Genomic DNA, 22,403 nt, shown 5'->3' with positions numbered 1-22,403 from the left:
TTTGCCATCTGTAGTAACCTCTCCCCAGCCAAGTCTCAGGGAACAACATGAAAGAGTATGCAGAAAGAACGTAGAGCTGATTGATTGAGTGGAGGGGAGCAGATGCCAAATGCTGACTTCTGCATGAGGTGCGGCCTCTTCTGCTGCACACATCAAACCACAGACAGCATTTGTAGAGACCTGCACAAGATCAAGCCCGTCAAAATTCTGACTAGAAAGTAGTTCTACCCTTGAAGGATGAGCTGGTGACAAGGGACAATTGCTAGGAGAGAGACACACTTTCCTTTGGGGCTATGGTTACTAGTAGGTACCCATGCCTCAGGGAATGGCCCCATAGGCATGCACATATGGGCAGTGTTAAATGAACTCATGAAATCATCAGTAACAAAATGTAAATGGGGGACATGGTGTTGGGAGGAAATACAGTGGGGAGCTGGGATGAGTTGGAGGGTAGTAATGATGGATGAATATCAAAATACATTGTATAATATACAAAATTTTCAATGAATGCATACAAATATCGTTTATTTAAACATTCTCATTTTTAAAGACCTAGCTACTCCACACATGGGTATCTTCTTCCTGCAGCTACAGAGCCATCTTCTGGCTCTGCCACCGCTCTGCCCCCTGGAGGTGGGCACTGACATATCTGCTCAGACAGGCAGACTTCCTTACCCTGGATAAATCTCACCAATGAGCCTGGAAGAGAGCAGGGAGAAAGTTGGAATTTTCCCAGATGAAGCTCTCCAACTACTTTGGTAATGTCCTTCTTGCATCTGTTGTTTTCCAAGACTCAAAGACTCAACATGCAGAGGGGCATATTGTAGAGTAGCAGAGTACGGTGGAGTAGAAGAAGGCTATACTGTGGAGTGAGTAGCAGAGTACTGTAGAGTAGCAGAGGGGTATAGTACTGTGGAGTAGCAGAGTAATGTGGAATAGCAGAGGGATGTACTAAGGAGTAGCTTAGTGCTGTGGAGTAGTAGAGGAAATATTGTGGAATATCAGAAGGGTGTTTTATGGAGTAGTAGAGGGCATACTGTGGACTAGCAGAAGAGTGTAGTGTAGAGTAACAAAGGGGCACACTGTGGAGTAGCAGAGTACTGTGGAGTAGCAGAGGGGTGGACTGTGAAGTAGCAGAGTACTATAGAGTAGCAGAGGATGTACTGTGGAGTAGCAGAGGGGTACACTGTGGAGTAACAGAGGGCATACTGTGGAATAACAGAACTGTACTGTGGAGTATTAAAGAGGTATACTGTGGAGAAGCAGAGGGTGTACTGTGGAGTAGCAGAGTACTTTGGAGTAGCAGAAGGCATACTGTGGAATAACAGAGAACTGTACTGTGGAGTAGCAGAGTACTGTGAAGTAGCAGAGGGTGTAGTGTGGAGTAGCAGAGTACTGTGGAGTAGCTGTGGTTGTACTGTGGAGTAGCAGAGTACTGTGGAGTAGCAGAGGGTAGACTGTGGAGTAGCTGTTCTCTTTCCTACTATTTGTTTCTTTTCTTTGTCTCAGTGTTTCTCATATTTACAAACTTGCAATCAGCTGAGAATGCATTTAGAGCCCCCTGGGAGGCTAAGGTTACCATTTTAAAAATCATTAGTTGGTTCAGTATCCCATACGCATAAGAGCCCCACACATTCACTCTGTTCCCAGCCAGGCCTGGTGGGTTATAATCCCAGCTAACTGAGAGACTAAGTCAGGAGGACAAGGCCTGTCTGAACAACTCAGTGAGGCTGTTTCGGGAGAAGACAGAAAGGAAGGGCTGAGATATTGCTCAGGGGTATAATGACTATCTAGAAAATAGAAGCCCTTGTTACACACACACACACACACACACACACACACACACACACACACGGCCAGAGTCTGGACAGATGAGTTCAGTGCTTAAGAGCACTTGTTGTTCTTTCAGAGGACCTTGGTTTAGTTCCCAATACACATAATCCTAATTGTCTGTAACCCCATTCCAGAAACATGATGTCCTCTTGTGGCCCTTGAGGGCATAACACACACACGGTGTACATTCATACATGAAGGCCAACACTCTTAAGTCTTTTTCAAAAATGACCTGGCTGATGCAATTATATACTATGTACTATATACTATATACTGTACACTACATACTATATACTACATACTATGTACTATATATTATATATAATCACAACTGTTCTAAGACCCTTAGGGCCCAGGACAAACAGTTTATCCCAGTGTTTCCATCCCCAGTGTCACACAGCTCTTATTGACTAAAGCTGCAGCTGGCTCAGGCTAACCTAGAACCTTACCCAGCACCCACACCTTATACAGATGTCATCCACCTAATCAGAAGGGGGTCCTATGAATCTGTTCCCAAAGCAGTAGAAAAATTACAAGTTTGGGAGCTATGAGGGTTAGCAAGTATTTTCAAACTTTACAGACAGGTATCTGTCTGCAGGAAAGATCAATACCTGTATTGCCCACCCCTTATTTTCTGAAGTATTGACAGAACATGCTCTCCATCACCCTCAGAACCTCTAAGGGACCTCTGAATAATTTCAAAGCTGGAGTATTCCCATAATCGATCACTTCTCCATAGAGGAGGTTTTTTTCAGACTCAAGGAGGTGCAGTTGTGAGGTGAAAAAGCAAACTACAGCACCAATAGAAAACCGCAGCAAAGCCAACTCAAAAACTGAATTGTGGCGCAGGTAGCGGTTTCCTGTCCAGGAGCTTCGTGGTGGCCACTGAAGCCTTCCTTGGTCTGGGAGCCTGCAAAGTCAAGGGCCATGGCGATGCGCGTTCTGGGGCTAACATTTACGGCACCATCCCCAGTGCAAAGCTCTCAGGATAAACTTCTCAATCTCCATCTACAGAAAGAGCAATGCCATTCAATCCACGGGGACATTACCTCAGCATCAAGAGATGCTATTAATGTCAAGCCAACACCATCTTTCATCTTAAAGGGGCGTTAAATAAGCACAGCGAATTCATACAGGTGAGCCACATGTACCAGCCATAAAACAGCACCTCGTTCAGGTTGAATTATTTCATTAATGCTTATTCTGTGAGTAAAGTGGTTGAGGACTTTGCCCAGTTGTTAATGTCTTTATTGAGAACGGCTGTGAAACTGAAGTCTCTGTCTCTACTGCCTTTTGGTTGTTTTTCCTGTCCTGCCACACTTGGTGGCTTCAGTGGACAGAGACCCCGGAGCTTTGTCCTTGCTTGCTCTTTTCAAACAATGCCTGGGTCCTTATCCCCAGGATATGACCATAACCCGTCTTGGTTTCTTTTCCTGTTACTGTGATAAAATAGCTGATCAAAAGCACTTAAGGAAGGCTTGACATGAGCTCACCATTCAAGCACATTCCATCCATCATGCTGGGGAGGCCGAGGCAGCAGGCGGCGAGCCATGCCATATCACATATGTATTGCCCTCCCCATATTTTCTGAAGTATTGACAGAACATGCTCTCCATCACCCTCAGAACCTCTAAGGGACCCCTGAATAATTTTATAAGATGAGAGCAATGAGTGCAAGTAAGCAGGTGTCAGCAAATGTCCTCCACTTGTACATCCCAGGCCCCACCCACAACCAAGGTCTTCCCACACCAATTACCAGGATCAGGTCAACCGCTCCTGCCCAGAAGCCCATCACGCTGTGATGCTACATGCTGATAAGGTGACTGTTGATGTCAATCACTGGGACACCTTTTTCTCACCTCTAGAGCAAAAATATCTTTTGGCTCAGTGATGTTACACCTTTTTGACTACAACAAGAGATGATGGAGGGGAAGGGGAAAATAACTCCAGGTCAGAGCTGATGGAGGAAATTCACAGATTATGACCACTAAGATGACACCCCAAGATATCTGGATTCTCTAATACACTGGTTGAAGACCTCTTACCTGTGTTTCTGGCATCTCTAAGTGGACAACAGCTTATGGAATCCACAACGATTTGCGACAGAATGACAAGGGTTTCTGTGAGACAATGATCTGGGCTAAACACCTGTGTCTCCCACCAGACTTTGGTGGCCATTTTGAAGGGTGGGGCTGTGACTCAGAGACCTAGCTGGACAACACAACAGAGAGCTCCCAGTAGTTGTGGAGGATTTTGCAGGTCTGTCCCACTCTCAGAGACCCCTAAACTGGCTGCAGAGCAAGCAAGAAGTACAAGGGTGTGGACATAGATTGCCAGAAAGCTGGACCCCATTAAGTGCAAAGCATAGCCTTTAGATTCACAATTCTGTGAATGTGTGAAGGATCAGTGTGCTCCATGCTCACACTGGGTACAGTCATATGCCCAGTGAGGAGACCAGGAGAACTGAAAGAGCTGAGTATGGGGCTAGCTCAAGTTCAGCTCCAGCCCTGGGGGGAGAGCTACCACTTGGCTTCAACTCTGCCCTTGATCTTTGGAAGATCTGAAGCACAAGCTATTGCTTCATCTCTTTAGTCCTGGTGCCTTTAAAATGGTCAGTGACACAAGCGTCCCCCAGTTACCCAAGACTAGCATTATTCCTGTGATTAGTGAGGAGAGCAAAGGGGTCTTCTCAGATTCACTGCTGATGTCTTTGTTCTTGCCTCCTTGTGTGAGTATGATATTCCTGGTTCTGCTTCATTATTCTACCTAGTCCTTAGCGCTAATAACATAATAATGTTTACGTGTTTTCCACATTTTCCTATCTTCCTAACCAGACTAAATTAATAGGCTGCAGCACAGCAGCAATTTCTCTGCTTTGTTTATTCTAGAACTGTACCAGCCACTTCACAGGCACTCAGTAAATTGTTGTTAATGAGCAAAGGATGAAGGAACCACCCTGATCTGATACCCAGGTGTGTGAGAGCAATCTGCCTTCCTCCACTACACCTGGGCCAAGCTATGCTTCACCAATGTGGAACTCTTCCCCCTTCCTGAGACTGACAGTGTGTAACTCCACCCCTTCCTGAGACTGGCACTGTGTAGCTCCACCCATTTCCTGAGACTGACAGTGTGTAACTCCACCCTTTTTCTAAGACTGACAGTGTGCAACCCCAACTCTTCTGAGACTGACAGTGTGCGACTCCACCCCTTTCTTGAGTCTGACAGTGTGTAACTCCACCCCTTTCCTGAGACTGACAGTGTGTAACTCCACCCTTTTCCTAAAACTGACAGTATGGAAATCCGCCCCTTTCCTGAAGTTGACAATGTGACACTCCCACTATTGTGTGCTGAGGCTGAGGTCACACGAGAGACCTGAGCACCCTACATAGTGTCAAGGTATTAGACAATCAACACCATGTCTACATGGTTTATATTTCGTTGCTGGTACCTATGGAAATAACCTTTCTGACCACTACTGAGTCATTTTACCTTCCCCAGACCTCTCATCTACCAAGCATTCTTACTCTACTATTTCTAGGCCATTTCTGGGTACCTAGAACTATTTTGGACTCCTGAACAATGCTGTGAGTTTCAGAGGACTCTGAGGCCCTTTCTATCTACTCTCTGAAATTTTACTTGGCTTCTGGACCTGTCTCTTACCCAGGGCGAGCTCAGAGACGCCTTGGGTTCTGATTTTCCAGCCTCAACCACTCTGGTCTCAGCCAGGCTCTGAGAGGAGAGCAGGCACCGTGCTCAGTCCTTAGGCACACACCCTGATGCTTCTCTGCACATCCTGCCCCTGTGAGAGAATGGCTCTCGGTCCTCATTAAGGTAACCGGAGTCTTCTGAGTCTGTGCTTTCAAAATCAAAAGGGCAGAAACCCACCGTTTTCTCTGTTTATTGCCACTTACATTTCTTCTGACTGTAGCCAGACAAGTTTAAAGAAGGGCTCAAAGATTAAAAGGAAATAGGAAGATAAAATGTTCATCAGAGTGTGGAAAGCATGAAGCACACACACACACACACACACACACACACACACACACACACCATGCACATGCACAGGCACAGGCAAAGGCAGCACTGGCACACGCGCACATGCACACATGCACACGCACACGCACACATGCCAGCCCAGCTGTTTCCAGCTCTCAATGAACATCTCTCACCCTCTCTCATCTGTAAAACTGCAGATCAACTTCTGTAAGAGCCCTCAAGCTGTCCTTTTAAGGCGCTGATGTGGGGCATGCACTGATATATGTCTATGAACATATATAAACACACCAGGTGGCAGCCCCTCCACTCAAGCTTCTCCCTGCTGAATCATCACCTTCCATAAGAAGATTCCCAGTTTGACACAAAGGTCACCAGCCTCTGCTTGCTGACCCTCACCAAATCTCATTGTATTCATCCAGTGAAGGCTTTCTACAAGCCACACAGCATTCTAGAGAACAATAGGCCTGCCAAAAAGTGCTTATTTTTCATTCCAAAATCCAAAATTAACACGTCTAGCCTTCTCAGATGCCTTGCAGTAACCAGCAACCTGGATTTGGGGGTGACTTTCTGTGCCAGTGGAACTTTCTCTAGTCCACACCTTCCAGACACCACAACAAATGGAGAAGAAACCTACCCTGTTGCTCAGAGAGCAACCCGGGTCTTATGCACAGAACTTGCTGTTTACATATTATAATAGTTTAATTGCAAAGCCATATTTATCCTCAGAATGGACTTGATAGAATAGCATTTGAGTCAAATGATAATGTTCTCAATGAAGTTTTGGGGTTCCTGTAGATAAGTAGAATAAATACGAATACTATAGGGCATTTAGCACTTCCTACCAATGCTTTATAAACTACTATTTTATTACTATAAATGCATTAACACAATGAATGCCTTATTAGCATATATTATCATACACAGTAATAAACTTTGTTAGATTTTCATCCTTTCCCACTAAGATGCCCTCTACTGTCCCTGTTTCCTGCCTGCTGATGCCCTTCCTCTCCCGTGTTTGTTTGTTTTGACACACTGTCTGTCTCCTCCTCCTAAAACAGTTGCCATCCTCATTAGACATTTTAGCCAGATAGTAAATTCTTTACATACACACAAAACAAACAAACAAACAAACAAAAACCCAAAACTGTCTAGTCTCTGCTTTCCAGATTCCAGCACAGAAGATGAGCAAAACTTGATATTCAATAGTGGAGGAGAATTTGAGACTCTGCAACACACCTGACACTCAACACACATACTGTCTATTTAGTAAAATACAACACCAAAGCAAAACACTAACAGGAGCCTGTTTCCTCCTATTTCGTGAAGAAATAGAATAAAATATCTCAGAAATTCTAAGTCACCTATGAAAGAGTAAGCCATTAGTCCATGGCTGATGTTAAATTTAGAGAGAATGTTGCCTGTCTCCACACTCACACACTTTCTGTTCTGAGGACTGCTTTCTTCACAGCTTCCAGGGGTATCCCTTCATGATACTGACAGGGAAGGGGACTCGATGGTATACAGAGTGATGTCACAACTATGCCAATGACTGACATGATGTAATGGCTCCTTCCAAGGCTTTAGAAAGTGAAAGCTTGCTGTGTCCCTCTATTTGCCACTCTGGCCCTCTCACTGGCCTACCTCACCATCTCTCTACTCGTCCCTCCTTCACTCCATCCAAGTCCTGCCCCTTCCTAGGCCCAGCTGACAGTGGCTCCTCCCTGCCTTGAGGACTTCATTGATAGGCATCTTGCTCATCCTAGTGGCACCCAGACCAGCAAATGTGATGTGTGCAGAATCCAGTCTTACCAAAGATCTCCAGTCCATTTCATGAGATTCCAATTTGTAAATTTGGCTCTGATTGTTACTAGGGCATGAAAACCCCATTACAACCCTCTTCTCCATTTTGATAGTATTATGTCTGTCTGTCCAATATCAAAACAAATTTCAACAAACCATTTCCAATGGTTAATCTTCATTGCCAACGTGACTAGATTTAGAATCACCTATGAGACAATGGAGACGTGAGTGGTACCATCCCATGGCCTGTGTCCCTGGATCAAAATCAAACAAGCATCCTGTCTCTGCTTCCTGACTGTGGACATAAAGTGACCAGCTGCCTCACACTCCTGCCACCACAGCAAGAGCCACTTTGTGGGGTATTTTGCCACAGTGATGAGAAAAGTAACACTAGATCATTATTATATTTTATTCTACTAATGCAACACCAAGTACTTGAACGAATATGTAACCACCTCCCATGAAGAAGCTCAGACAAATCACGTCTCTGAGAAGAGGATTTGACAAACTAAGGCAACAAGATCGGATGCTCTTTAACTTGTAGATATGCCCAGAGCTTGCAGTTTACTCCGGGTGTCCAGTATTCTTCAGCTGCATCTCATGGTGGTTTGGAGTGTCATGATAGCAACTGTCCTTGTATCTGTGCTCCGATAACCAATACCGTCCCTATATTTCTGTACGGAACCCCAATAAGGCCCATTGGTCCAACAACAACAAAAATATGTAACCACATAATTGTATCCTTAATAACATTCTAATCGAATATATTTTGTGTGCTAAGTAACAAAACCAACACACTTCCATACCAATTTAAATCACATCATATCACACTGTACTGTCTCTCACACAGAGGAACTTGTAAACATGTTTTGCCCGTGACTTTGTAGCTATGAATCAGTCACAGTTAGAAGACAGAACTCTTGCAGGGCTGGGCCAGAGTCACTTTGGCCTTCTCAGCCAGGCATCATGACAGCCGCCAGTTATTTCTCACTTGAGACACAGACTAACGATGTCTACAGCCAGTGAAGGGGCCCAGCGACTGGAAGTTCTCCTTGACTTGTCTTCAAAGCAGATCTTTTCAATAAACTAATTATGTTTGGGGAAAGAAGAGTTGGGTGCAAAGAGGAGGAAAAAAAATTTTTTTACCAGAATTACAAAGTCGCCAATCAACGCTAGACTTTTCTCGTTTCCCTCGGGCAGTATTTCCGGATTCCCTGCCATCATCTCAGGGTTTTAAATAGAAATCATTACAGATCATGATTTTGGACTAAGTTCCTGCATTAGGCTCCAGAAGACAAAGTCAAACTCTCAAAATAAGTTCTCGTGTACTCAAGTTCCATGTCACCAACATAAAGCTAAGTTATCTGACTTTCTTAAAAAACAAAACAGGGAAAATAGCCGAATTTCTCAAGCTGGCCCGTTTCAGTGAGTGTGATGATAAAGTTCCTGCCATGTTTGACTTGTTTTTGATTTTTGGGGTTGTTTGTTTATTTGGTTGGTTGGTTTTGGTTTTTTGAGACAGGGTTTCTCTGTGTAGCCCTGGCTGTCCTAGAACTCACTCTGTAGACCAGGCTGGCCTCGAACTCAGAAATCCACCTGCTCTGCCTCCCAAGTGCTGGGATTAAAGGTGCGTGCCACCACTGCCCGGCGACTTGGTTTTTTAATGTTTTAGCAGGCAGCACTATTTGGGGAGGGTTCTGGAAACCTTAGTAGGTGGGGCTCAGCTAAAGGAAGTGCGTCACGGGAGAGGGGGCGGGGAATTTGAGCTTATATTATCCCTACCACCTTCCTGCTTGAATATCTCATGATCTCACCATCATCGTGATGTTCTGCCAAATATCCCAAGTAGGGCCAAGAACCTGTGGATTGCGCCTTTGAAACATTGAGCCAAAATAAATTCTTCCTTAGGCTATTCACATCAGCACTTGTCACAGCTACAAGAAACCCAGAGGGGGGCTCCTCCTTCTCAGAGGAAAACCTGAAGGGGGTTATAGAGGGAAGGACTTGCGGAGGAGGTTAGTAAGGAGGTGGGCTGTGATGGGGAAGAGACGTGAATTAAATAAACAAATTAATAAAAAAAAAAAGGGGGGGAGGAAGAGCTAACTAATATGACTTCCTTCTACTTTAATCCTTCCCAAAGCAAAAGTCGCCTGAGGTTGAGTCAGTTATCGTTGCCTGATATTCTTTCCTTGTGTCTGCCTTAGATGGGAAGCAACTTTGAAATGAGCAGTCCACTCTTTGTTCTGCCTGTCTGCTCAGTTCATTGAAACACTCATTCTGCCTCCTGGAATCCACATTGCCCAATTCTGGAATTGACATTTCAGCCAATTAAGATCCTTAGGCTAAATTGCCATTCTGTGTTTGGACGTCTCCTTGTCTTCAGTATCATCCAATGGGATACAGTGATGACTACCAGTGATCCAGGTATCCATTTCCTTGTTACAGAGGTGGCCCCAAAGACCTTTCTAAACATTAAACATATCTAAAGGGGGAAAAATCCGAGAATTTATAAGAACATAAAGCTGTAATTCTCTTCAACAAAATCAAAAATACATACATATCAGTGAGGGGTACACTAGTACATGCCCTTAATGTTAGAACTTAAGAGGCAGAGGCAAGATGACTTCTGTGAGTTCCAGGCCAGCCTTGTCCAGGAGTCAGAGGAATAAAAAACTAACCAAAGAACAACTACAGCTAAATCAAAATATGTATCATGTATCTAATACCTATTAGGAACATTATTAGACACCAGGAATATATACATGCATTCATGCATGTATGAAATAGGCTTCTCACCCTCCTCTAGTTTACAAACAGAGGAGGGAAACAGGCAAAAGCGGTTACCTAATGCATGTCACACACGAGGTTAGACCCTAAGAAACACAAGAAGATGAACAAAAGCAAGAATGTGTGACACAGACGACACAGACATGGGATGACTTGATGCCCATGAGTGGTTCTCAGGAGCTCTCCATACATTATCCATTTTCTTCCTCATAATGCCAGATCTTTCTGTTTTTTGCTAAACACGAGGAAATGCTACCAGGATGAGCAGAAAGAAGCAATAACGCACTCAGCCTTCAGGCAGTGAGAAAGGCTTCAGCAACCAGCATTTGTTAGGATCATCAAATCTAGTTTCTGGTCCAGCCCCAAGCAGGCCGTGCTGGAATTCATAATAAAACCACTAATAGAAATTACATACTGGGGTATTTCCAATGAGACTGCTAATGGGGAAACTGCCTATATTAGATGACTAAATATGTTGTTCTGGGTCATTAAGATTGTATTATGCATATGCTGAGGTTGGGATTGGCTGAGAACACACAGCGAGTTACTAATCTGATCACTAGACTGTGTTCAGTAAATTTGATCAGGGATGAGCTGAAGTTAAAAGTATAAATCCTGCTGTAAATAGGGAAATAATTGGACTGCCCAGATCGGTTTGTGGCAGTCCTCAGCCAGCTGGAAACCTCTAAACATTTTTATTTTTTGTGAGATATTTCATACATCCGGAAAGGTCTGCCAAGTGAACAAGAATAGCTGACGGAACACTCATGGACACACACCGAGCCTTTTAAGAAAGGAAGTTACTAATTTGGCAAGACTTGATGTCTTTCTCCCTGACTCTACTTGTTTCTTTCTTCTCTACAGAGGTCTCATGATTAGTTTTGTTCTGTATGTATGCCATCCTAAAATACATATCTCTTGGCTTTGCCCATGTGAACTCCACGGAAACAAAGTGGAACACCCTGGGTGTTCTTTTGCGATTAGCTTTATTGGCGCCATGATACATTTTGATTCTCATCCCCGTGGAAGCATTTCCACAAGGTCAGCCATCTTCACTGTTGCTCAGTGTGTAGACTATTGATCGGTTCTCCTGCCCACGGGCATTTAGCCGAACCTCTGAGGAAACAGTTCTGATAGTCTCCACATGCATACCCACAAATGCCCTCCTAGACATTGAGATATGCTTTCCTCACACTTAAAATAGATTTGAGGGTCAAAACCACGAGGCTGGGAACCCCAAGAAAGTTAATAACCAGGAATGAGTGCCTGAGGCAACAAGATGGGTGGACGGATAGGAATGGTTAATGTCCAACTGTGATTTCAGTCACCTGGAACTGTATAGCAGCAGGCTGGGCTCATGCTCCTGTTGCTGAAGACAAAGACCTGGACAGGGCTTACCTGAAACATTCTTCACTTGAGGCCTTAGGGGCCTGGATACCCTACTATCCAGTCATAACTACGCATGAACTGTTTTTAAATGCAGAAGCAGACCCGGCCCGGGTAGCCCTCTCCATTTGTTGATGTAACTGGGATAGCCTGCTCCAGTCTGCAGTGCAGACTCAGTTGGCTTTCTTGTGTAACTGTTTGTTGTTTGCTAAATAAACCTCTGCTTAAGTCTCTTGACTGAATTCACTCCTTTGAGGAGAAGAAACAAGGGACCCCCAACATCTGCCACACTGATATCTTCTGGGTGTGGGGACATGACAACTGATGTTGGGGAAGGCAGATAGACTGATAACAGTCACCAAAACACAGTTAGATAGAAATAAGAATTTCCAGCGTGCCCCAGAACAGTAGTAGGATGAACTGTAACACAGAACAGCCGCATGCGTTTTCTACACGACTAGAAGACATGAGCTCAAAGGCTCCAGACATGGTTCCCATAAAGAGATGGGAGTCTTCACTGCCTTGATTCACTCAGTGCGTATTACATTCATGTACTGCACACTTGCACTGGGTAACTACATGTGAGCATCATGTGCTATGAAAACCTTTAAAAATGGTTACAACATGGAAATGTTAGCTTCGTTTTTCTTAATTGTACATGATAAATGTGTACCAAATTATCAGTCTATACTTCAGAAATGTATACAATTGTGATAATACATTTTGCCTTAAGTGATTGCATGATTTATACTCAAAGTCTATGCATCACATTCAACTCTAGTATTGCCCAGTGTTGTCAATCTAAGGGAATGAGGTGGTTGATAGCTGCCTTTTAATTTGCAGTGTCTGATAACCAGTGAGGTTGAAGGTAGTTATATGTGTATAAGCATTCGTTTTTCTGTAAAATACCATGTCGTTTTCTCTGTTTTGCTTTCTGTTTCTCTGATTGAATCCATTCCAAGAACCAAGAGACCCCAATGTCTGTCACACTGATGGCTTCTGGGTGTGGGATCATGACAACTAGATGTTATCTTTTGATAAACACATACTCAAATAATACAATCCCATTTATTACTTTCAAATGATGGCTTGTGAGAACTGCTTAAAACACATGTCCATGCCAAAGTAAGTAGATATTTTCTTCTATATTCTCATTTAAAAGTTTACTTGTAAGCTTCTGTTTTGTTTTTTTTTTCTTTTCACTTTTCAAGCTGTCAGGTTACCTGAAGCATATTTGAGTATGAAAGGTTCAACTGCTTGCTTTCACGGTGATAACTGTTGACCTGACAGTGACCCATCTATCTCCCTCCTGAATGTGCAGTGCTAGCTCTGTATATGACTGACATCTTCAGATGCCTGGATCTGTTTCTGATCTCCACTCTGGCCAGGCCATACTTTACCCATTTATGTCAAGCTTTCTATGGCTTAAGTCTCAGCAACTGGGCAGGCACGTTCTTCCACATCTTTTCTGGAATGATCTCGGCTACTGTCTGTCCTTTCCTCCTCTGTGTACATTGTGATTACCATGCACCAAGAGTCACAATGGATTCCACTGATAATTAACACCGTGATAATGGGAGACCTGATCACCACCTCAAAAGCATGTCATGTCTCAATTTACTTAGGTACACTATTGGAACACAATTACTTAAAATTGACACTTTGTATATATCAGTTGTCTTGTATGTCAACTGGCTGTTGACTTTTTAAAATTGGCTACATGCCTTACAATCTAATTAAACTCATCAGGTGTGTGTGTGTGTGTGTGTGTGTGTGTGTGCGTGTGTGATGTCTATAATATGAGGACTTTTATTCACATGAATTTCATGTCATCTATGAAAACTCAGTTTTATTTATTTTTTTCTTGCTTTATAACAATGGCTAAAGTCTTTCCCATCATGTTGAACAAAACAATAACAAGTTCAATGTTGATACACATGCCTGTAATTCAAGAGGCTAAGGGACATGGATTGTAAGCTTTGGACCAACCTGGGCTTCATAAAATGAAGCAAGGAGCAATAGCACTGAGTTTGAGAAACTGGCTGCTGACATTACACAGCACTGCTGCCATTCTTGAACTTGTTCTGTAGTTCACATCAGGTATATGTTGCCTAAGAAAGACAGCTCAAGTTTCCTTCCTAAATGCAGCTGGCTTTTCACAGGTTGACATGCAAGACTCTAAGGAAGTGATTGCATGGGTGAAGCTTTAGATTGTCTGCAAGCAAACAAATTTCAGCCATGTCATAATTATATAGATGTATAGCACATTCCCTTGCACAAACTCTGTCTTAAAAGTAACCACAAAATCTATCTTGTGTCTTCTGTTTTGAAGGAGGAGTAGCATTTATGCCATAGGAAGAACACGGTGAACAGATTAACAGCTCACAAAGACCTAGGGGGACTGCCTCCATTGTCTGAGTCACCAGATGAACAGACATGAACAGACATGAACGGACCTGAGCTCTCGGGATACAATTCCCTTTCCTTCTGACCTCTGTTAAGGGCCCATAATTTTACAAACCAGGAGCAGGTTTTAACTGACATGCAAAAGTAAAATTGAGTGTTTCAGCTTAACTCCAACCATCCATACAATTCACTTAATGTACCAGGCTAATGTTGAGATTGGACAGAAGCACTAAGTAAGAGGCCCAAATCAAGAAAAACCCCACAACTTCCCCCAAACCCCAGGGGTATAAAACCACTGTAGCTAAATCACAAATGTTTCTTTATCTAGGTCCCATCCCTGTGACCATTCTTCATGTCATGACTTAACTCTAGTTCAAACACCATACTTTGTAGAGTTCACCTGGCCACCGTCTAGCCTTGTCTTCTTAACTGAAAGCACACAGCGGGGCAGCTTAAGAACCTGGTGTAAAATGGTTTCATAGCACCCTTGAATGACCTGTGTTGCTTCACGCCCTCTGTGGTGTTGCATGAGAAAAACGCATGGTATCCTCTTGTCTTACTTGTTTCCCCAAAGTACAGAATCCAAGTTTCCCACTGCAGTGAATGACATCTGTTGTTACACACACACACACACACACACACACTGGTGGTGTGTGTGCTTTGTCCCCAGACAGGGAAATTTGATGCAAACAGCGTCATGTCAATGTGCTATGCAGCGGCCCATCTTGTGTTCTATTAGTGACACTCGAAGGGAAGCATTTCAGTGGTTTTCAAAGACATTTAAGTCAGTCTCCGGCACGCTCTGCCAACATGACAGGCCTGCTGAGCTGCTGTCTCCAAATGCCTCTTCCACAAGCCAGCGCCACTTGACGTTGGAGTTATCACTTATTAATTGCATTTTAATTGGTCTCAACTATTGCCAGAAAATTCGAGGAGATGGCCATCAAGTGTGGAAAATGTACACCTGAAAAACAGTGGTGTTGGACTAGAGAGGGCCCAGCTGCAAAACAGGTGATTCGTCAATCTGAACCATTTAATTTCCACGAGCTCCATTTCTGCATACTCCTAATGGTCTCCAGGTTTACATTTGCATAAAATTGTAATGTTTATCTGCTAAGAGTGGGATCAAAGAGCTAGATTCAAAACTCTCACAACTATATGAAGAATTCAAGGTTCAGAACATGCAAGGTTAAGAGCTAACATTGAGTGATTTTCTTCCAGGTACCCAGTCATTGCCAAGAGCTTCCTATCATTCCCTCATTTAATCCTCAGGACCCTACAGTTTAGGAACTTGTTTTTATTTCCAATTTACAGTTAGAAAATTGAGTCACTTGCTTGAAGTCATGCAGCAGAATAACAAAACTAGAGTCTGAAGTCAGAGCCAGTATCAGAGTGTAGTGTGTGTGTATGTACATAGGTATGTATGTATGTATGTATGTATGTATGTATGTATGTATGTATGTATGTATACTGGCTGGTTTTGTGTGTTAACTTGACACAGGCTGGAGTTCTCACAGAGAAAGGCGCTTCAGTTAAGGAAATGCCTCCGTGAGACCCAGCTGTAAGGCATTTTCTCAATCAGTGATCAAGGGTGGAAGGGCCCCTTGTGGGTGGTGCCACCCCTGGGCTGGTAGTCTTGGGTTCTATAAGAAAGCAAGCTGAGCAGGCCAGGGGAAGCAAGCCAGTAAGTAACATCCCTCCATGGCTGTTGCATCAGCTCCTGCTTTCTGACCTGCTTGATTTCCAGACCTGACTTCCTTTGGTGATGAACAGCAATTTCCAAGTGTAAGCCGAATAAACCCTTTCCTTCCCAACTTGCTTCTTGGTCATGACATTTTGTGCAGGAATAGAAAACCTGACTAAGACAGTATGTATGTATGAATGTATGTGTACAGTAAGTGCCAAGCAATGGAAGACACTTTATTCTGCAGACACATCCAACAAGTCTAAGCATAGCTTTTTTATTTGTTTTCATTACTTACACATATGTGTACATGTGTGCCATATGCAAACAATGGCTAGAAGGCAGCATCAGGTCCCTTGGCGCTGGACATACAACCTACTGTGGGCTACCAAACATGGTGCTGGCAGCTGAATTCTGGTCCTCTGCAGTAACACTGTATGCGCTCAACCACCAAACCATCTCTCCAGCTCCACAATCTGTACTTCAAACCAAGCCCTGTGTCTACGTGAGGTAAAAGCTTACTTAATAATACATCTATTACCTATCAAAAGGCTGCCTTACTGCATGTATGTAAAGAAGTAGAAGCTTGCTGTCAGGGGGGTCCTAACGAGAGTTCATGGGGGAGGCTACAACTAACCTATTTCTGAAATCACGCGTGCGTTCTTTCCAAATAGAAGAAACAGAAAGGACAGAACAGCGTTAGGGAAGCACTTGGATCATGTGAGAAACAGTAAGTTGATGTGTATATGCGGAATACTAGATCACAATGGGAATTCATTTAGAAAGGTGTTTCCGGCCAGATCTGATCCAGGAAAGCCAGCAGTCCTGCACACCCAAAACTGCCTCTCGGTTACTTGGAGCTTGGCACTCGAGCATTGATTTCTGCTGTTCCTTCTCCTCAGATGGACAATGTGCGACTCATCACAGACATTTATAATATAGTAAACACAGAAAAAACTGGTGTTTTATTCTTTCCAAGCCAATAACCTGGGTCAGAACCATAAAGGAAACACCGTGGTGGTGGGTCTGGGGTATGAGAGGAAGACAGAGAGGCGGCTGGGAGCTCAGCAGTGTCCCACTAGAATCCATAAGGTTATGTGAATTAATAATAAGTAACACGTTTCTGTTTTGTGTTGTAGCAGCCAACATCATCAGGGTCACATTCCTGTCCTGTTGTATCTCCACAAACCCTGTGACATACAGTTACTAGGCCCCATGTCCATTTGCAGATACTAATGACCCATTAGTAATCTTTGTCACATATCCAAAATTAATGTGTAACCAGAATGTATACAAGCATTAATTTAGAATTCAGTGAGACCTCACTGCTTCTTTGGGGGGGGGGGAGGTTGCCAGCACTGGGAACGCTCTGCTGAGATGACCCACAGTGCTCAGCACACGCCGCAGGAAGCAAGCTTCTCCCTGGACTTTCCCTGCTGTGGTCCAGGTTGGCCCTGCTGACCACAAGTGTCACCTACACATTCGACTCTGCTACTTTAGTCTTGGTGATTTTAACTTCAGTTTTAATGAGCTAATTAAGTCTAAGTTGGTAGTGACATCTTGGCTTATATTTTTCTACTTTCTACCCTGGAAGGATTCAGCATGGTTTCTGTTGTTTTGTTCTCTAACTTTCTGCAATCCTTTCGTGATTTTTTTTTTCACATCTAAGAATAGGAATCGATGTGATAAATGAACCGAAGAATCTTTTGATCTACCTAAGCAGTCTTCAAGGGGCGGGGGGGGGGGAGAAGAGGATAAAAGAGAAGAAGAAGAGAGAGGAAGAGATGTGGAGGGAGAGAGGCAAGGAGAGAAAGAGGGAGGGAGAGAAAGAGAAAGGTAGGGTGAGGGAGAGATGTGGAGGGACAAAGGGAGGGAAGGATAGGAAGAGAGAGGGAGAGCGAGAGAGGGAGGCAGATAGAAGGAAGGGTGGAGAGGTGAAGGGAAGGAGAGAAGGAGAGAAGAAATGAACTGGAGTAAGGATCTAACCAACCGTGACCATCTTCATTACACATGCTGATCTGAAGTCGCTATTTAGACAAAGCATTCTTTCCCTTTGATCAAAGGTGGAGCTCCAGAGACCTTCTCAACTGAGAATTCTAGATGGTTCTTGAGTAGAACAGTAAATCCCTACCGCATGCTCTGCTCTGGGCCCACCTTTGACCTTTGGGAATAAAATCTGCATAGCTATTACCAGTTAGTGTTCTTCCTGGCACTTCAGCCTGCCACTGGGCCTCACTCACCTAGCTATGCTCAGGCCTTGTGAGGTCCTCTCACTCCTCACAGTGACCGGGCGAGATGAGACATCAGCCCCCGAACTGCAACAGTTCATTCTCAGAGGCGATTCTTCACTGCAGTCCCCGGACCCTGACACCAAAGAAGGGGAAAGGGAATCCTGAACATTCTAGAAAAGCTTCAGGGAGCAAATGTCGAACTGGTTCCGGGCAGTGTGAATAGGAACACAGTGAGCAAACGGTATTGGCGAGAGACAAGAAGAAACTGGAGTGGAGGCTATTCAAGGCAGGCGAGGTTGGAGATAGATTGAGCTTCTGGATACAGTGTAGTTAAGAACAGGAATTGTCTGCATCTATACGCATGAGGTCAGCATCCTTGATCTCCACAATGACCTCAGAGCATAATTAGCTTCTTTACAAAGATGCAAAACACAATACTATGAGATTAGATCACTTTCCACAGTCTCGCCGTTCAGAGTGAGGCTTCCAACCCGGTCACCTGAATCCACCCAAAGCCTGAGACGTGAATTAATTACTGCACGGTGCAAGGGATATTTGACAGTGATCAGAAAGCAGCAACATTGGCATTCAGAATTCAGAAGCCCTGGGTGCCACAGTTTGGGACTGGCTAAGGCCCTGGCAGACTGAAGAAAGCACTGAACCACTGCAGACTGCCTCATTCTGTATTTGTATTTATTTGTATTTGTATCTGATTAATTTGTAGTAATCAGTCACCCCCCCAACACACACACACACCACAGCTAACTTCCATCCTTTCTCACACAAACGGCAGTGCCAAGAGCCGCCATCACTTGCTCCATCGCTGTACACACTTCAGACAGATAACGCCACTGATGACTTGCCAGTGAAAACACGCGAGGAAATGTCAACCGCCCTTGTCCCATCTGGAAGACAACATTAAATAAGAGCAGGAGACTCACACAGCTGAGCCCACCTGTGCTGTGCACAGAGCCACATAGTCTTCAGGAAGAGTCAAACAGCTTGCCCTGGGCACGTTCGAGTCCAGTGGCCATCTTTGCCAAATTATTAATGTGTTGAGTGCTTGTATCTTTTGCTGGGAAGACACTGGATTTAGAAGAAAGTTCTCACACACCCTTAGAATCTGAAGTTAGAATACGAGCTTTGAGTGGATCCAAGTCTCGTGACATTCGGAAGCATCTGGGCTGGAGAGCCTGTTGGTACTGCGCTTCCGTGTTCATCTGCTATTTGTCTCCGTTAGGCCTCCGATCAGTGGTGAGTTCCGGAGCTTCACGAGCTGCCTCTCCTTCATCCACCCCAAGGGAACACCTTCAGTCAGACTTTGCCAAAAGCTCATCCTGTTGACACTGCAGGCTTTAGAGAACCATAGGGTGCCATGGGGTCACAAGTGACACTGTGAATTCTCCACATGTCTCATTTCGTTTGAATTCTAAGTTGAAGGCAAATATCTTTCCCTTAATAAAACATTTCTCTAAATAGAATATGACTTATACGTCAGTAAAAGCCTGCACAATCCTCCCCCAGAAGGCAAATTAAAATGTGATTACTTCTATGCTTATTTAAAGAGTAAATTGCTCCATTTTCATTTTAGCATCATAGTCAAAACAGAAGGCTAGTCATAAAGACCAGTCTTCTCAGAATTATGTGCCTTTGTTCGGAGTTGGAGTTTACTAAGAAAAGGCTTTTATCATAAAAGACAGAAAGACTTGTAAGGAAAGGACAACGGTGCTCGCCCACTGAGAGACTGGTCCTTGGAGGGAGGGCCCAGGGTGCTCTGATCCTCTCCATTCCTCTAGCTCCGCCTCCAATTAGATCCTCTCCATTCCTCTAGCTCAGCCTCCTTTGATTTGTGGTTTTATAGCGATTAAGATTGGACCCCAGGGGCTGGTGAGATGGCTCAGCAGGTAAGCACCCAACTGTTCTTCTGAAGGTCCTGAGTTCAAATCCCAGCAACCACATGGTGGCTCACAACCATCTGTAACGAGATCTGGCGCCCTCTTCTGGAGTGTCTGAAGACAGCTACAGTGTACTTACATATAATAAATAAATAAATCTTAAAAAAAAAAAAAAAAAAAAAAAANAAAAAAAAAAAAAAAAAAAAAAAAAAAGATTGGACCCCAGGCCTTCTGCGCACAGCGCGAATGCTTTATCCCCTGGGCTCTGTCCACAAACAGACATCTTTCAGCAAGTATCATGGACCATGCGGCCCTGCCTTAGGGTTCCGATTACTGTGCTGAGCTCTACAACTAAAAGCAGCTTAGGGAGGAAAGGGCTTACTTCATCCTGTAGCTGTGGCTCATCAGAAAGAGAGGGCAGGGCTGGAACTCAAGGCAGGAACCAGAAGATGAAACTAAAAACAGAGGCCGTGCAGGAACACAGGGTGGTGGCTTGCCCAGGGATTGCACATCTGCCCCCAACCCGTTCCTCTACCACATGAGCTGAGTCTGCCTTCATCAACATTAATCAATTAAACGAACTACCGATTGGCATACAGGAAGTCTGATGGAGGCACTTTTTCTCAGTTAAGGTTCCCAGGTAACTTGAGCTTGGGTTGAGTTGACAAAAACAAAACAAACAAATAACAAAAACAAAACAAACAAACCTAACCAGGATGTGGTATAAATTAAGAATTTAGAAACATTCAGCTCACGTGTTGTTACCCAACTTTTAATTCCTTAGCTAAACACTTTCATTAGTCTTCTTATCATAAGAACAACACATGCCCCCTTGGAAAAGTTTTGCTAAAAACAAAAATAAAAAAATAAAACTCAGCAGCCTGCCATCCGAAGCCAAGCTCAGCTAATATCTTAATGGGGGCGCCCTCTCTTTCATCAGTCACTACAAATTAATATGCAGATAATGAATTCATTGGATGTGGGCAGAGGGAGCCTAATTGGAGTAATTAAAGCAAGAGGAGATTCCTAATAAGGATGGTGGCTGTCTCCCTGAACGGAAATGCACCGGATCACAGAAACCAACAAGAACACTGCAGGACTTTAGGAAAAACTGTTCCCTCACTGGCCCCTCCCCTCTGCCTCCTCTCTCCATGACAGGAAGTGGGTACTGGCACCTCGCAGCTTCAGATCTCCTGTAAGTACTTGGCTACCATCCCAAAACTCTCTGGAAAGGAATCAAGAATCCATTAAAGATCTCATCTCTAACACAGACATCTACCACACAGAGTCCACTGGCAATGGTCTAGAACCAGAGCTATGGCCACTGTAGATACTTCCTGCAGTTGGAAGGAGGCGAGAGCCAGAAGTGAGGAGCCACTGAGCACTGCGGGACAGCCACACACACTAGTGGCCGATTACATCGCCTTTCTGCAATGAGGGAAAGACAGAAGTACAAATCGTTTTATTCCTTTCTCGCTTACTCTATGATGGTTACTGTTCCGATAAACTGCCTTTCATCCCCCTTTATTTTTGTAATGGATGAGACTCTCAGGATATTTATGATGCCAACACCATGGTTCCTATTGTTTTATTTGTCTGTTTGCTTTTAGTTTGTAGCACAAACACACAAACTAGATTGTGGGCAGCCCTCCAGTGAGTTGGAGTACAATGAGGGCATGCTCACAGCTTAGAGTTGGAAACATTTCATTGTAATATAAAATTACAATTAAAAATGTAAAATAGTAAAAGAAAAAAAAGTAAATTTGAGGAACACAATAAATGTTGAATTGATGCAGAGTTTCTGATAAAACATCCTCCAGGTGTTGAATGGAAATCTTGAGCTTGCTTCCAAAGCTCTAGCTTTTATTTAAATTAGGTTTTGTGTTTGAAATAACTCTACAAAATTCCTGATGAGAAATTTTTCTTAGTGATCTTTTCAGAGTCTTTATAGGTACCACCATGAGAGATTTTTGTTTTCTCAGGTAGAGGATAAAATATGTGAAATAATTCAAAAAATGTACATGTCCAAATTATACTTTAAGAAACCAACAGATCTTCCTTATTAATATAATACTGGAACTCTTTGTGATCATGGGAATGGATTTTTCAATCCATTGAAATACTCTTATACCATGTAGTTAAAAATAATGCTGGTGCTATCATTTTCAGAATGAGCACATTTTCACAGAAAACCCATCTTGAAGCTATGGAAATTGCCACTACAAAGGCATTCTGCCAGAAATGGACAAGGGTTTGGTGTACGTGTGAATTCAGATCTGTGCTGATCTCTGGAGGCTGTGGTCATCTGGAAGCTCCTAGCCTACTGGGTCTAGTGCTGAACGCACACACAAACACACACATAAACACACACATACACACACACAC

The sequence above is a fragment of the Mus pahari genome, chromosome 4 (genome assembly GCF_900095145.1).
Source record: "Mus pahari chromosome 4, PAHARI_EIJ_v1.1, whole genome shotgun sequence".
Taxonomy (NCBI): Eukaryota; Metazoa; Chordata; class Mammalia; order Rodentia; family Muridae; genus Mus; species Mus pahari.
This window is presented reverse-complemented; position numbering follows the sequence as displayed.